At 34.6% G+C, this 17,190-nt stretch overlaps 1 long non-coding RNA gene across 1 annotated transcript in view; it reads left to right on the forward strand.

The window, feature by feature from the left end:
* The window catches only part of LOC118205670 (uncharacterized), a 258,320-nt gene extending 248,059 nt beyond the window's left edge, over positions 1–10,261 (forward strand). The window contains exon 4 of the long non-coding RNA XR_015039892.1: positions 10,153–10,261. This is a non-coding gene — a long non-coding RNA (uncharacterized LOC118205670). The remainder of the gene's footprint in view (positions 1–10,152) is intronic.
* The last annotated feature ends 6,929 nt before the right edge of the window (positions 10,262–17,190 follow it).

Consider the following 17,190-nt stretch of genomic DNA (forward strand, 5'->3'; position numbering starts at 1 on the left):
AGTAACAATACAGGACTAGTGCATTTAACATTGAGTAAATGGGCATCTCGGTAATTTGGCGAGATATGGCCAAAAGCCGTTGCCAGAAAAAAGCGAGAAATCTCCAAAAGTCGAAAAATTTGGCGACCATTTGGTCCGGCCTCTGTATCATCGCAATATGTATTGAAATTGAATAAATATAATTAACCGCTTTGTTAGCTGTAACTGTAATCCCACACTCATATTGCTTTCCAGTAACTTCGAGAAACAGAAAGTACTAGAAATATATCGGCGGCTGGTTGAAAACTATAAAAGCCCGGACAGATAGTATTCATTTAAAACTTTAGAGACGTGTGTAATGGCAACTGAGAAGCGGAAGATCGGCATACCAGGAAAATCCGCTATAACTCTGAACGTTATTTTCGTCATTGTGGTAAAATAATAACAACATTAATAATCTTCCCCGCGAAGACGAAAATGCTATTTCATTTTGACTTTCTTTACCTCGAAAGCGATTAATTCGTTGGCTTTACAAGCACGTGGACTAGGTCAGAGATCAGGAGTTATGAGGAATTTGTTAAACGTTGAATATTAATTCTTCTTCACTTCATCTCCGTATAGGTAGGCGGAAAAAATATCTTAAGAATTTCTTGCTTGTTACGAAATTCTGTTGCCACCACTGCAAGCAAATTACGAAATGAAATCTCTGATGACGTTTGCTGTTTACAAATCTCCCGCTGTTGTTCCTGTTATATGTAGCAGGTTTTCCTTTCTGTAATTTAAAACTAAGACAAGAAAGAATATAAGCGTATTCTTCTCCCCCCCCCTCGCGAAAAAAATTCTTTTTTGAGTTATTACCTTGTAAAGGTCACTTGCTTATTTCGTGAGTGGAAGGGGGGGGGGGAAAGTGGCTTTCATCTAAAAGAATCTTCTTCAATACGAGTTGCTCTTTATTATTTTACTCTATACTGTTTGTTCGAAACCGTCTTTCATTCCATGGAATTCACTTCTCGAACAACTGCGTTTCTGAAATGTTTATCCAAGTGGGGACCTATTTTATAAATTAAAATATTTTGCGGACCACCTTCCGAAAACAATTTTTTTAGTATATTGCCTACCAGTATAGTTAGAGTTTTGAAATAAATTAATTGGAGTTTAATTAATATGAAATTAAATTAATTTTAATTATACGTATTGTGGTATTAAGTCACCAACAAAAAATTAAATAATCTGAAGGGTTTCAGATTTTAACGGTCACCCAAAAGGATTTGTTAAGGTTTTTTATGCTCCCTCTTAGCGTGCTTTTGAACTCACTCTTGATAACCTATTTTTTTTGGAGGGGGGGGCTCTTTAGCCCAAAGGGGCTATTTCACTAGAAGAGCTATTTATTTCGTTTTGGTATGCTGCACTGATTCACTATAAACGGAGAATCACTTTTTAAATTGTTGCCACCAAATATTAGAGCCCTGTATTATATTTAAAGAAAATAAATAATGAAGAATCTGCAACCTGTTTACCACACGAAAAAAGCATAAAGTATATAATTGCTAAAGATTTAAGTCAAAAGGCCTACTATAGGGGATATACTATACTGGGATGTGACATTATAAGCTGTTGAGAGTATGTCTTTAAGAGGTTAAAGGGATATTATAACTAGTATTTCAGATCCTAATAACATCCCATATGCTGTCGGTGGGACTTAGATAGGATGTCTTAAGGATATACTGGTATGTGACATTAAGCACTCGGGAGGATGAGTTGAGGAGGAAACTGTGATATTACGGGATGTCCTGAGGGTGTAATAGGTAGGACTTTTAAATCCTAATTACATCCCATACGCTGTCGATGGGACATAGATAGGATGTTCTTAGGATATAATGGGATATGTTTAGGAGGTTAGTGGGATGTCCCGAGATGTCCTGAGGATGTAGTAAGTAAAAATTATATCCTAATTTGACAGGTTAATCCTATGTCAACTTTCGAAGCTACTAACTATTCTACAAGGGGTAGGGCCTAGGCTCAGGTACCCTGGTGTAGCAAGCACCGTTCCACAGGGAGGCGATGTAGTAAGTACGAGTTCAGATCCTAATAACGTCACGTACGCTGTCGATGGGAGTTAGTTAGGATGTCCTGAGGATACTGGGATGTAACATTAAGCACTCGGAAGGATGTGTTTAGGAGGTTCGGGGGATATTCCGGGATGTCCTGAGGATGCGCGCATATCCCGCGAGCAACATCCTCAGGATATCCCAAGGATGTTTTTGTGCTATGTGGGATAGGATCAGGCCATCCGCTTTCGAGTACTAGCATGAATCTTCCAAGTTATTAGATGCACTAACATTCGGTTATGAATTCTCCTCACCATGCGAAAAAGTATACAGTATGTTGCCAGAGATTAAAATCAAAAAGAAAATTGTTGCGTGCGTACGGGTTCATAATAGACTGAATGCACACAGAACCGATGATAGGTTAATAAATTTTTTTTTACCCAAAGCAACAAACACTTCATAGTTCTGGAACGTTCCACAAAAATGCTCTTACAGTTCATCACATTATTGCAGAAATCCAGTTTGTAGTTTGTAGCTCCACTACAAACTGCTAATTGACTAAGAACGTTAAACACAACGCAATGAAAAGCGCATCTAAAGATCGAAGCTAGGACGGAGATATCTCAATACTCCGAACTCACGCTGAACTAAAAAATTGAGAAACTGAAGCTCTCCCCGGTTTTATATAGTTCCCCCCGCCAGCCGCCGAAAAATCCCTTGTACCTTCTCGAAATAGCTGGAAGCCATGTGAGGGCCGGATACGGTTACAGTTACATATAGGGATCAATTAGTTATTCAATTACAATACCAATGACAGTTGTACAGGGACCGAACATAAATTTCGCCAAGCTCCGCGACTTTTGGCGACAAAAATCAGTCGCCAAAACCATCGCCACCTTGACGATAGCCACTTACTGAATGTTAAATAGATTTGCCCCTGTATTCATTATTTTTTTGGCAGAACATCTTTCTTTCAAGTATTACATGTTATATTATATGGAAAAATACTACACTTTCAAATATTATTTCTTTAAAATATTTTCAAATATTATTTCACCAAAATTATATGCATATGTACAAAATTCGTAAAAATATTGATAGAATTTAGCAATGCGCTTTCTCCATTTTATATTCTGAGCATATTATTATTAACAACAATTCGAAGAAATGCGGTGGATTCGAATTTTACTGTAGTCACGTGTTGTTTTGACGCTGAAATCGTTAAAAACAGAGGGGGAAGGAGAGGCAAAATTAAAAAGCGACTCGATTAATCAGCAAAGAAATGTTACGCAAGAACAGACACGTAGTATGTTTGTCACAAGGTCCTGACGCCAGAGAAGTTTCAGACGATTTTTACACCTGATGAAATTGGCGTGGAAGAAGTTCTACAAACAGTTACGACGGCTAGACTATATTTTTTTCTTTTCTTTCTCTTTTCTTTTATCTTTTCATTTTTTTTAATAATAATTTCTTACCATGACAAGGAAAGTGAGAAAAAAAAGGTTTATTCTGTCATTTCTTCTTACATATTAGCAGCATTATTGGAGTTATTCTACTTAAATTTTACCACCCCAATCCCCACCCCCCCCAAAAAAACTGAAAAGTTTCAGATTTTAAATTACGTCCAAAGGCGCGTTTTTTTAACATTTTGTGTGTTACCTTTATTTATTAAACATCATGTTCTACGTACTCAAACTATAAAAATTCAGTTCAACAGCAATATCGCAAATTAATTTTAAAATGAGCATATCTTTAGAATTTCCGACACGCTCGCGCGCTGGAGTCTCGCGCGCTATGATCTGAAATCCATTTAGTGCGAATACAAGTTATTACTACTTGCGCAATTGCTGCAAAGTTAGTTAATAATAATTTATTTCCTAAACAGTATTGATTAATTGATTATATTATCTCCTAAGTTTAATTAAAGTAGAATTATTTTAAAAGTGGGAATCCACACTGGTAAGTTATATTTTGAAAGATGTTTTGAAGTAATTTGAAAGCCAAATGTTAATAATGTTTTAACAGGGACTGGAGTTAAATCATCATGAAGAATAAAATTTCAATTGTAAAAGGAAAAATTAAAACATGTAATCATTGTCATTGATCGGAAATTAGTTGACTTTTCAAGGGGAACAAACCAACTCCCGTTCGATGAACAATAATTGATAAAAATACGTAAATACGAAAGTGTTTCGTCTTTACTCGAGTTATAAGTTAAAGCCAAACCGGCAATTCTAGTCAGGCCAAATATTTCCGCGAATAGAAGGAATTATGAACCAATGCTGATACTCAATGAACTTATTCCTATGAAGCATTTTAGTCAATTCAATTTGGAGTAAAAATCAATTACTGTAGAGAAATCCTAAGTAACTCGAATAACCGTCCCCGACACTTTCATGTTTATGCATTTGAGTACTATATTATTTGTAGAAATTAAACATTGGAAATTGTCATTATGAAATCGAATTCAAAGTAAAGTTGAAATAAACATAGAAGATTACAAAATAAGATAAATAATGCAAACTTTGTAAAAACAAATCAAAGACAATATAAAAATAATATAAAAATAATATAAATAAGATCAGTGAATGTACATGAAGATATAAAGGCCAGAAAAGGTATTAAGTAACTTACATTCTTTCTAGTGGAGGAGTTGGCAAAGTGTTCTCTTCGTGTCTGACTCATAAATGTAGGGTGTCCGAAAATTCTTAGCGGCAGTGGGGGCTTTGAATAATATCAGTCGGTAAGACTTGGGTGAAGTAATTTATGGTAGTGGGTGGGACGTGGAATTCTTGAGGGGTGTATTTTGTGGAGTTCTTATCTGAGTGAGACTGTCTGTTAAGATTTTTTTGAAAATACTAGTGAATGGAAATTAATTAATTTCTGGCTAATTGTCGTGTCGCAATGATTAAGAATTTAAGAAAGGAAAAAGGAATTTTCACTGTCCAAGAGCTAATAGACAGACTAAAGGCATGAAATAGGCCCATTTTTTTAGTAACAGTATAGTAACAGTATATGTCTGAAGACAATTAGCTTTTTACAATATATACAATTGAGTAATTACACTATATACAAATCTTTCAACTGACAGTCATCCAACTTATACCGCCTTCTCAGGTTTAGGAACAAATTATCATATCCCTATCAGTTAAATGATTTAGAGTGAGTATTTAACGCCTGCTCTTTTAAGGCAATGGTTGATAAATTGAATGGGAATTAGATTATTTTTGAGAATTTTAATAAGGATCAAAATTTCGCGTTGTAAATCTATTGTATCTGTGCATATAGTTTTAATTCTTTGTATTTGATTAATTATAGTATTGTTAATTACTTTTTTGGATATGTTGGAGTTCCAATTTATTAATTTGTTAGTATTGAAATTGAAGTTTCTTGTTTTGTCAAAAAGTAAAATTTTTTTGTAGTTAATGATTTGAAGATCTAGAAAGTCTATGCTATTTTGTGAATTATTAGTTTTATTAAGTGTAAGACAATTCGGATAAATCTCGGAGTGTTCAATTTTATCAAAATTATTAATTGTAATAAGGTCATCAATATATCTGTAGGTGTGTTTGTAGTAATTTAACTCTTGTGGTTGTAGATTTTTTTGGAAGTTAAATTCTTTGACAAATAAAAAGATATTACAGATCGAGGTGCTGGAATGTAAGCCCATTGGCAATCCTCTGACTTGTTTAAAAAGTTGATTTTGAAACTTGATGTAGTTATGAAAAAGTGTGCATTTTAGGTAGGTTTTCCATTTGTTAAAAGTCATGATATTGAGCATATTAGGGAAAAGTTTAGGCAGATCAAGTAGACTGGTATAGATTTCTTCTAGAGGAAGTGAGGTATATAAGTTTTCAAAATCATAGCAGTTAATGTTTTGGATGTTAATGGTTTGAATGGTATTAATGACAGGAGTGTTATTATGAATGATCCAGCAATAGTTATGATTAGTGTTACAATCATTGAAAATAAATTTACAGAATTTATTAAGTTGAATTGAAAAATAATAGTCTACATTTTTCTTGTAATTATTAGTTCCATTAGCTATAAATCTGAATTTTAATGGTGTTTTATGGAATTTGGGAATCGCATAAAGATTAGTAAATCTGTTGTAGTTTGCATTGAAAGTAATATTGAGTTTCTTATGAAAAGTTTTAATCCTGTTTATTATAGATGTTTCTGTAAGGTTGGCCAATTGATAAGTAGTTGCGTTGAGAAGTTCTTTATGAATAATTTCAGCGTAGAATTGTTTTCATATAATGCTAAAGTTATTAGTTGCTTTATCTATTTTTGTAATAGTAAAAAGCTGTTTTAATTTATTAATATCGGATGTAAGTTGCGACCATTTCAGTGTACTTTTAAACTTGAGGTGTGACTGATTTCGGTGGATATGCGTTGAAGAATTTTAGCTTTTTCCCCCGTACAATGGTTTTCCCCGTACAAGGTTTTTTCCCCGTACAATGTTGCCATTGCTCGCTTTGAAATCGTTTAGTTTTTTAACAAAAAATTCGTTGAAGTGTTACAAAATATGAAATCGATTATAAAACAAATTTCAAATTCAACTTAAGGCTTCCACACGCCCATATTCTATGGAAGATTACATTATTCAAATTTCGATGGCTCTAGGTACCGCTGTTTCATCACAATGCGAGAAACATACATACATTTATACAGATTCTTCATTATTTAATTTCTTCAAATATTTGCCTAGGACTGCAAACTTTTGCACAGCCTTTGCACAGCCTTGCACAGTATGCTATTATGACTGCCAACTTTTGTGCCCTTGCACAACCTTGCAATTGCCTATGACTGCCAACTTCTGTGCTCTGGCACAGCCTTGCATGGTATGTCATCATGACTGCCAACTCTTGTGCCCAGTAATGATGAGAATGATGAATACAACCACACTGAAACATTGCCATTACCTAGAAAATCATACTGATGAATCAACCCATCTGATATCTCTCATTATCCGGAATTATACATCTATACATCGAGAGTTAATGCGGTTCCTTGTTTTCTTTTTCATTTAATTCGAGCGCGTGATGAATTTATGATTTAACCCAAAAAATCCGCACCGTAAATTAGTATCTGATTTATATTTTCCTTCCATTACTCATGTTACTGATCTTTCTTTCCGGTACGTATCTCGCTCCGCATAGACAAACTTGTAACTGAACGTTTAAACAACACAGCAAGACATAGGAGATAACGCAAAAGATCAAGTGCCTCGTTTAGCTCAGCGCCACCGAGCGTTATCGGCGGAGATTTTTCCGTATCTCTTAAATCGGCATTTGTTTGGGGAGCATCCCCTTCGAGTTAATCTCCGCAACGGACTTTGATTTATGGACTACCCTTCCGGAGATTGCTTTTATAGTCAACAAACTCGTGTTATGTCGACATCGATCTAAATATTATTCAAAAAGGAGGAAGAATTTTATGAGCCAATGACGAAACGCAGATTCCAGGAAATTATACGTAGGACATGTGTTGCACAGAAAAATGAGAATTTAGCATGAAAGCGATATGTGTTCAAGGTAGTCTGCTATTCGAATCCGCGAGGAAAGAAGTCTTGAAAGATAATCAGCGTAAAGAAAATTATGTTCGCTAGCAGAATCAGAACAGTGTGAAATGTATGTTTTCTTAGTCAAAAGAAAGTAAAATAAGTAATTTTGCTTGCTTATTTAAATATGATTATTTACTGAAAAATTATGCAAAAGAATATTTCTTATAAGTTTTATTCATTATACCGAACATAAAATATTTTTGTGCTTGTTGCCAACTTAAAAGTGTTTCATTGAAAATTCTAAATAAAATCTCTTGGAATAGTAGGACTGAGTTTAAGCCTACTGAAAAAAATCCTTATGTATTAAATTTTAATAATAAAAAAGTGAGTCAATTAAACTAAAATGAATTAAAAATCTGAGTTGCCACAGATTTGAATTCAATCAGTTTTCTTGCAAAAATTCTAAGCCTGTTTGAAATACATAAATGAACAATGATTTTAAAAATATATATATATGTAATAATAAAATTCCATAGTCAAGAATACACGTTAAAGTTCTAACTGTATGTTCTTTTCATTTTTAATGGCGACGTTCTCTTATTTGAAAGTACGTAGAATTAATTCCACAGCCCCGTAGTCAAGTTGTTTTTCCCGCCTTTTCTACACGTACAGTTTTAGAATGTTCTGGAGATATTTAAAGCGAACTGGATTGGCTGACATCATTTCTTGGAAGCTCCGCCTTTCCAGAGGCTATAAAATAACTCGCAAAAGGAATATCGGGGCTTTTTCTTAAATGTCACGATGCAGTAAACTTCATACAAAAAGTTATTAGTAATTCTTTTTATTTACTCCGGATATCTGATTTTTGTAACTGCTATTTCTCCTGAACAATAATAAATGGATCCTGTTTTTTTAAACTTATCGTCTGGTTATTTAAGCTACGACTAAAGCTGATACATCATTATATATATATATATATATTATCGAAACAAAATAAATAAATCTAAAAAATCAGAAAGGTTTTAGATTTTAAATTACGTTTAAAGGGGAGTTTTTTTAACGTTTTGTGTGTCACCTTTATTTGTTAAATATCATGTTCTTTGTACTTAAACAATAAAATTCAGTTCAATAGCAAAGTCGCAAAATAATTTAAAATGAGCATATCTTACGATCTGAAGATAATTTTTTTTCCTCGTACAGTGTTGCCATTGCTCGCTTTTAAATCGTTCAATTTTTAATCAGAAATTCGTTGAAGTGTTACAAAATCTGAAATCGACAATAAAACAAATTTCAAATTCAAATTAGAGCCCTTATTCTATGGAAAATTACGTTATTCAAATTTTGATGGATCTAGGTACCTTAATCACAGTGCGAGAAACATACATGCATTTACGCAGATTCTTCATTATTTAATTTCTTTAAATAAAAGACAAGGCGATAATATATGGTGGCACCGATTTGAAAAGTGATATAGCTTTTAAAGTTTTCGACGCAAAATGTCAGAATGAAATTAATAGTCCCGCAGGACAAATTGTCCCTTTGGACTAATACATTATTATTGTCCAAACAAAATAAATAAATAAATAAAATTTTAAAAATCTGAAAACTTTAAAATTTTACATTATGCCCAAGGGGGCGTTTTTTTAACGTTTTGTGTGTTACCTTTACTTATTAAATATCATGTTCTTTGCACTTAAACCATAAAATTCAATTTAACAGCAATATCGCAAAATAATTTTAAAATGAGCATATCTTTAGAATTTGCGAGACATTATGCGAAATACATACACACGTATGTACGTGCAGACATTACGAAAAAAAAAAAAAAATCTTCTGAATCCATTTTAAATCTATTTTACAATCCATTTTCGGAATGAAGAGTCCTTTATCCTGTTCGTGTGTACAGATGTTATGCAAAAACATCGTTTAAAGGAATTCCAGAACGGATATTTTTGTTGAAATGATACCCGAAAGTTTTCGCGATTACAATACTTTCTTTACTTCGTACAAGGAAGTGAAAAGAATATTGTACTCACCACTTTTATTTTATTGGAAGAAAAATTGAAAATGTATGCGGATAGACAAAAAATAAGCTATTTTGTTGCTGTTAACAGATAAAGTACAGCTGAACCACACAGGATACGACACTGTCGAATTCAGTTTTTATTTAGTCAAAGGAAATGTGGCAACACGCGAAGTTGTTTTGTTTATAGATCGTTTGGAAGTTATTTATTAATTCTACCAGAACATAATTCTCTGAACGTTTGACATATTGTTTGTTTACATAGCTACAGTAGAAACCACGGGATTTCGGATCGGAGATATCTTTTATTTTGAGAGAATATAAATACATTTATTGTTGATGCAGGGGCGGTGCCAAAGCCGGTGCGGGGCAGCAGAATCTAGGCAAGGGAGAATTTTTAGAATTTAGAGAAGCACTGAAAACAAAATTTAGAAATAGCAAAATTTTGAGAATTTATGAAAGGCAGTAAGCAGCAGAATTTTAGACGCAGCAAAATTTCTGTAGAATTTAAAGGTAGGCAGAGAACAGCACTGTTATTGATGTAGCGTAGAAAATCACTTTCAGAAATTTATTAGACATATTTTATTTATTTTTAGACATTTTCTGAAGTACAGACAAAATTCAATAACTGATGTACAATATGGAGATTTTTAGTATGAAGCAGTTTCGCTTAATTCCAAACTAAGAAAATAAAAGGTAAGAAATTCCAAACTGCAGTTAAATCTCGGATACTAGTAATTATTGTCAGCTGATTATTCAAAGCAAACGGCGTTTTTTTAAAAAATTTTAGACGCAGCAAAATTTCTGTAGAATTTAAAGGTAGGCAGAGAACAGCACTGTTATTGATGTAGCGTAGAAAATCACTTTCAGAAATTTATTAGACATATTTTATTTATTTTTAGACATTTTCTGAAGTACAGACAAAATTCAATAACTGATGTACAATATGGAGATTTTTAGTATGAAGCAGTTTCGCTTAATTCCAAACTAAGAAAATAAAAGGTAAGAAATTCCAAACTGCAGTTAAATCTCGGATACTAGTAATTATTGTCAGCTGATTATTCAAAGCAAACGGCGTTTTTTTAAAAAATTTTTGTGTGTTGCTTTTATTTATTAAATATTGTTCTTCACGCTGAAATCATAAAATTCAGTTGAACAGCAATATATCGCAAAATAATTTTAAGCTTATCTTTAGAATTTCCGATATACAGTCTCACGCGCTGGAGATAAAAATGTTTTTTCTGTACAACGTTGCCATTACTCGCTTTGAAATCCTTGAGATTCTTAACCAAGAATTCGTTAAAGTTTTACAAAATATGAAATCGATCATAAAACAGATTTCAAATTTGGGCTTCCACATACCCATATTCGCAGTAGGATTACGTCATTCAAAATTTGATGGCTCTACGTACCGTTGTTTTATCACAGTGCGAGAAATATACATACATTTATGCAAATTTTTCATTATGTAATTTCTTCAAACATAATGCAAGACTCTAACATTGGGTGGCAATAGTTTGAAAAGTGAAACGTACATTTATAGTGTTCCAACGCAAAATCGCAAAACGAAAACAATAGGCCTTCAGGGTCAAAGCCCTTTTGGACTGGGAAAGAAAAAAAAAAAAAAAAATTACATGTAACAAAATTACAATGAAATAAATATCCCTTAATACAAATATTAATTATCCTAATAAATAAATTAAGCAACTTCCCGTTGGCTGCTCCGACAAACGTCCAAGAGAAACATTAAATTTAAAAACCACACAGAATTATCACCCTCATTTTTCCAAGTGGCAACAGGGCTGATTTTCAAGAGTCAGCGTTTCAGTATATAACTGAATGAAAAACTGTTGCCAAAACCACATTTCTTAAAGAAAGAAACGATTCAAAATGATGCGATAAATCGAAAAGATAAAATAAAAAGATAAAAATGTCCCCCCCCCCCCTCAGTACAGTTTTGCCATTGCTCACTTTGAAATCGTCGAGATTCTTAATCAAAAATTCGTTAAAATGTTACAAAATATGAAATCGATAATAAAAAAATTCCAAATTTGGTCTTCGACATACCCATATTCGCAGGAGGATTATGTCATTCAAAATGGATGGCTCTATGTACCTTTATTTTACCACAATGCGAGAAAATACATACCATTTATGCAGATTCTTCATTATTTCATTTCGTCAAATATAATACAGGGCGATAAGTTCGAAAGTAGAAGTTATTTTTGGTGGCAACAGTTTAAAAAGTGAAACAGACATTCAGAGTGATTCGACGCAAAATCGCAAAACGAAAACAATAATCCCTCAGGGACAAAGCCCCCTTTGAGCTAAAATAATCTTTAACATAATCCATATAGTCGGTAAAATTAATTAATACTGTCTTTGAGTATAAAAGTATTAAGAATTCTAAAAATATTTAAATGTTAATAATTGTATTTAACAGTAATATTAAAAACAATAAATGGAAATTTACACTTATTTAAAAATCATTTTTAAAGTTTAACTAAACGAAAATATCATTATCGTACTTTTAATTTCATATGGTTGCTATAGTGAACATTTTCCTAAAGAAAGAACAAGATTGTTCATAAGAATGTAAGTTGATGGATGTATTTAAAATATGTTAAAGTCCTCGAAAAGGTGAAATAAATTGTAATATTTATTAAATATTTATTGTAAACATTGTTTTATTTTTTGTGTGTCACCATTATTTGGTGTCAACAATACCACTTCTGTCATTTCGATACACATACGACGTAGCACAGAAATGAATCTGTTACATCTTTGAAACATTTTGCTACGAAATTATTATTAAAACTTCAAATATCTTAATTTCATTTAGATTCACAATGCGTTGAAATCAATTATCAGTTTCTTTTATAATTGACGTTTAAAAGAAGATGAAATTTAAGCGGCTCAACAACTGTTTACTTGGCAATTCGAAAGTACAAGTTATTTTTACAAATGCAATAACGGGAATGACACCGACGCACCACAGATGGCGATAACATCGCTGATTGCTTTTGCATTTGCAATAAAAACAGCTCAGCCGCCGTTGCTGGCGACGCTGTGTCTGCAGCACACCTGTGTTCTCTTACTTCAGACGACTCACACCCAGGTCAGGTGCGCGCCTTGCTGAAAGAGGAACGCACGTGCGTGCGAACTGCAAGTGCAACAATCGGTAAATTCGTGTGAACAGGGGGGGGGGGAGGCATTTAAGGAGATATAGGATATGCTCGAGACTTCTTTTATCAGTAGTTTTTCAGTTGTTTACTTCGTTTTTTCGCCACCATTAATACCCCAGAGGTCCTAATTTTTTTAACGGAATTCGTGAAGATATTATTTTCTACGTTAAGTGTTCTTTATTATTGTACTTTTATTTATTATTATTACTATCCTACAAGATTGTAGCGTAAATGCAGATCCCGTTCGTGATAAAAGGGTTGATGTTTCGTGACGTTACTGGACGGCAGTGGCATTTTACTAAAGCCAGGTGGCCGGATAATTATTCAGACTTCTTTTTTTTTTTTTTTTCCAAGATCGTATTTTTATTGTACTTTTTGTATTTACGTCAATTGACGTATTAGTGAAAATTATTGAGTTGTGTAGTACATGATCTAATTTAATTATAAATAACATGTTTACGTTGTCGGTTGACTGGAAATATTTTTAGCGAAATAACTCGAATTTATTTTAACTAGTTAATTTTTAGTTACCACAGTCGTCAATAGTCAACTTGTTGTAGGAAGGTTTGATTAAAATATCAAGCTGCGGCATATTACTTGGAAGTTGTCTAATGTTAGCTTTCGTGGATGACTTTCTAAAAGAATTCGCTGATTTTCCAGTTTTGAAAATAACGACGAAAATTTCGTACATAGAAACCCTTGATTTCACTAGTAATCGAAAATGGAATAAATTACGTCGAAAACTGCAAGAAGCAAAATCTGACTCCCTTTGTATAGCTTATTAAATTATAAACATTTTTTACTTCACTTCATTTAAGCGTATTTCCTCCAGTTATTCTAACGTAAATAACCTATCCGTCAAGTTGAAAAATGCATCAAAAATTTTAATTTGAAATTAAAAAACATCCTAGTCAATTTTTGTCGTAAGGAAGTCAAGCTTTTTATAATTTTTTATTTCCTTGTACGAAATAAAGGAAGTATTATAATCGCGAAAAATTTCGGGTCTCGTGTTTCAACGAAGATCCATTTTGACATGACTAGAATTCATTTGAACGATGTATCTGTGTGTTAACTGTACGTACGGACAGAATAAAGCACTCTTGTTCCCAAAACGGATTTCAAATGGATTCAGAACAGACCTTTTTCGTGACGTATGTACGTATGTATCTCGCATGGTTGTAGGAAAAAATGTTACCCGGAAAAAAGGGAAACGGAAAGAATGTCCCCGGAAAATAAGGAACGGAAAAAATGTCCCCCTTCGTTTGCAATGGGAAATATAAGGCATGTTTAGAAAGATCGCCAAGCTGGGTGATAAAAGTTTTATCTCAACAACCGTAACTTCGGATGACCGGAAACATGTGCGAGTAGAAGCAAGAAGATGTGTTGGCTGCTTGTTTCTTCCATGGAGCCTACCTCCATGGTTTCTTCGTTAAGGTTAAAAATAGAGGGTTGTTTAAGAGCGGAAAGCTTTCGCGATGGAAGCCAGGGGAAAGGCGGGTTGTCCAGCGTCGGTCATTGTCAGGTCTTTAGTAATTACTCTCCTGGCACCGCATGTAGTTATAGCCTTAAGCTGCGGTTTAGTGAAACATTTATTGACGCACAACAGAAAACGAATTCATCCTCAGCTTTGGTATAAGAAACAGTTGTAGATGCAATTTCAAGTTACGGTTTGCGATAAGAATAGTACTAAATTTTTTAGCTAATTAATTTTCGCATAATTTTTTTTCTCATTTGATTTTAATTAAAAGTAACGTATCTGCACAGGAAACAATTGTTTAATTTTGCACTTAAGTTTGAAAACAAGAATACCACAGTTATTAAAATTAAGAGGTTTATTTCAAAATTATTAGTCCCTGAGGGAGTATTGTTTTCATTTTGCGATTTTGCGTCGAATCACTCTGAAAGTCCGTTTCACTTTTCAAACTGTTGCCACCAAATATTGTGATAAAACAACGGTACCTAGAGCCATCGAGTTTTGAATGACGTAATCCTACTGCGAATATGGGCAACTGGAAGCCCAAATTTGGAATTTGTTTTATTATCGATTTTATATTTTGTAACGAATTTTTGATTAACAAACTCAAGAATTTCAAAGCGAGCCATGGCAACGTTGTACAGAAGAAACATTTTTATCTCCAGCGCGTGAGACTGTGAATCGGAAATTCTAAAAATGTGCTCAATTTAAAATTATTTTGCGATACTGCTCTTGAAATGAATTTTATGGTTTGCGAAGAATATGATATTTAATAAATAAAGGTAACACACAAAATGTTAAAAAAAAGGCCCCTTTGGACGTAATTCAAAATCTGAAACCTTTCAGATTTTTTATTTTACTAAAATTTTAAAATCTAATTAAAATGGATCCTATAACCACGCGATATATGGAAACTTTTCTTATTAGAAATAATTACGAATTATTAATTGCATTAATATAGTATTGTGTGTGATTCTGTTGAAGTTATAAAAAGTAAAGGAATTTTAATAACGAATATAGTGTTTTAATAAACAAACCCGAAAATTTTCGCGATTACACTTTCTACAACGGCCCATTAGCGGCTGAGTGGTAAAGTCACTGAACACTGGTAGTTCCGTTCAGGGTTTTAAATTGAATATATGTTGCTTGGAGATGGTATATGGAAACTTTTCTTATTATAAATAATTATGAATTATTAATTGCATTAATATATATATTGATACAATTTTGTGTGTGATTATATTGAAGTTTATATAAAATATAGGAATTTTAATAACGAATCTACAGTTTGAATAATAAATGCGAAAATTTTCGAGATTGCACTTTATACAACGGCACATTAGCGGCTGAGCGGTAAAGTCACGGAACACTGGTAGTTCGGTCAAACTTTCGATTCCCGGCGAACGGTCTGGCTGTATGGGTGTTTTCGTTATTTTCTGTCTGTGTAACGCGTATGCAGTATCTTCTGCTTGCATACGTGAATAAAGCGGGCGCTAAACCGCTGAACACTGGTAGTTCGGTCCAACTTTCGAATCCCGGCGAGCGGGCTGGCCGCATGAGTGTTTTCGTGATTTTCCACATATGCATAATGTATGCAGTATCTTTTGGATGCATACCTGAATATAGCGGGCGCAGTCCGCGCAAAACCGCTGAATACTGGTAGTTGGGTCCAACTTTCGAAGCCCCTGCGAGCGGGCTGAATGCATGGGTGTTTTCGTGATTTTCTGCATGTGTATCGTGTATGCAGTGACTTCTGGATGCATATGTGAATAAAGCGGTCGCAGCCCGCGCAAAACCGATGAACACTGGTAGTTCGGTTCAACTTTCGATCCCGGCGAACGGGCTGACTCCATGGGTGTTTTCTTCATTTTACGCATGTGTATCGTTTATGCACTATCTTCTGCATGCATACCTGAATAAAGCGGGCACAGCACGCGCAGAACCGCTGAAAAATGGTAGTTCGGTCCAACTTTCGAATCCCGGACGGCGGGCTGGCTGGAAGGGTGTATTCTTGATTTTACGCATGTGTAACGTGTATGCAGTATCTTATGCCTTCATACCAAAATAAAGCGGGATCAGTTCAGGTAAAATCGATGTAAACCGGTAGTTCGGTCCAACTTTCAAATCCCGGTGAACGGCCTGGCTGCATGGATGTTTTGGGGATATTCCGCATGTGTATATTGCATGCAGTATTTTCTGGATTCCTAGGTGAATAAAGCGGGCGCAGCCCGCTGAACACTGGTAGTTCGGTCTAACTTTTGTATACCCGCGAATGGGCTGGCTGCATGGGTGGTTTTGTAATTTTAGGCATATGTATCGCGTATGCAGTATATTCTGGTCGCATACGTGAATAAAGCGGGCGCAGCCCACCCAAATCCGCAGAACACTGGTAATTCGGTCCAACTTTCGAATCCCGGTGAGCGGGATGATTGCATGGGTGTTTTCGTGATTTTCCGCATGTGTATCGTGTATGCAGCGTCTTCAGGATGCATATGTGAATAAAGCGGGCGCAGCGCGCGCAAAACCGCAGAACACTGGTAGTTCGATCCCGGCGATCTACTCTTGGAATAATAAACCAGAAAATATTCGTGATTATATTTCGTACAATGGCCCATTAGCGGCTGAGTCGCTGAACACTGGTAGTTCGGTCCAACTTTCGAATCCAGGCCCATGGACTGCCTGCATGGATGTTTTCATGCTTTTCCACACGTGTATCGTGTATGCATGATATTGGGGACGCATACGTTAATAAAGCGCGCGCAGCCAGCGCAAAAGCACTGAACACTGGTAGTTCGGACCAACTTTCGAATCCCGGCGAGCGGGCTGGCAGCATGGGTGTTTTCGTGATTTTACGCAAGTGTATCGTGTATGGAGTATCTTCTGGATGAATATGTGAATATAGCGGGCGCAGCCATCGCAAAATGCTGAAAACTGGTAGTTCGGTCCAACTTTCGAATAACGGCGAACGGGCTGAC

The sequence above is a fragment of the Stegodyphus dumicola genome, chromosome 2 (assembly GCF_044657685.1).
Source record: "Stegodyphus dumicola isolate Sdum_Otavi_A_Nest chromosome 2, ASM4465768v1".
In the NCBI taxonomy this organism is placed as follows: domain Eukaryota; kingdom Metazoa; phylum Arthropoda; class Arachnida; order Araneae; family Eresidae; genus Stegodyphus; species Stegodyphus dumicola.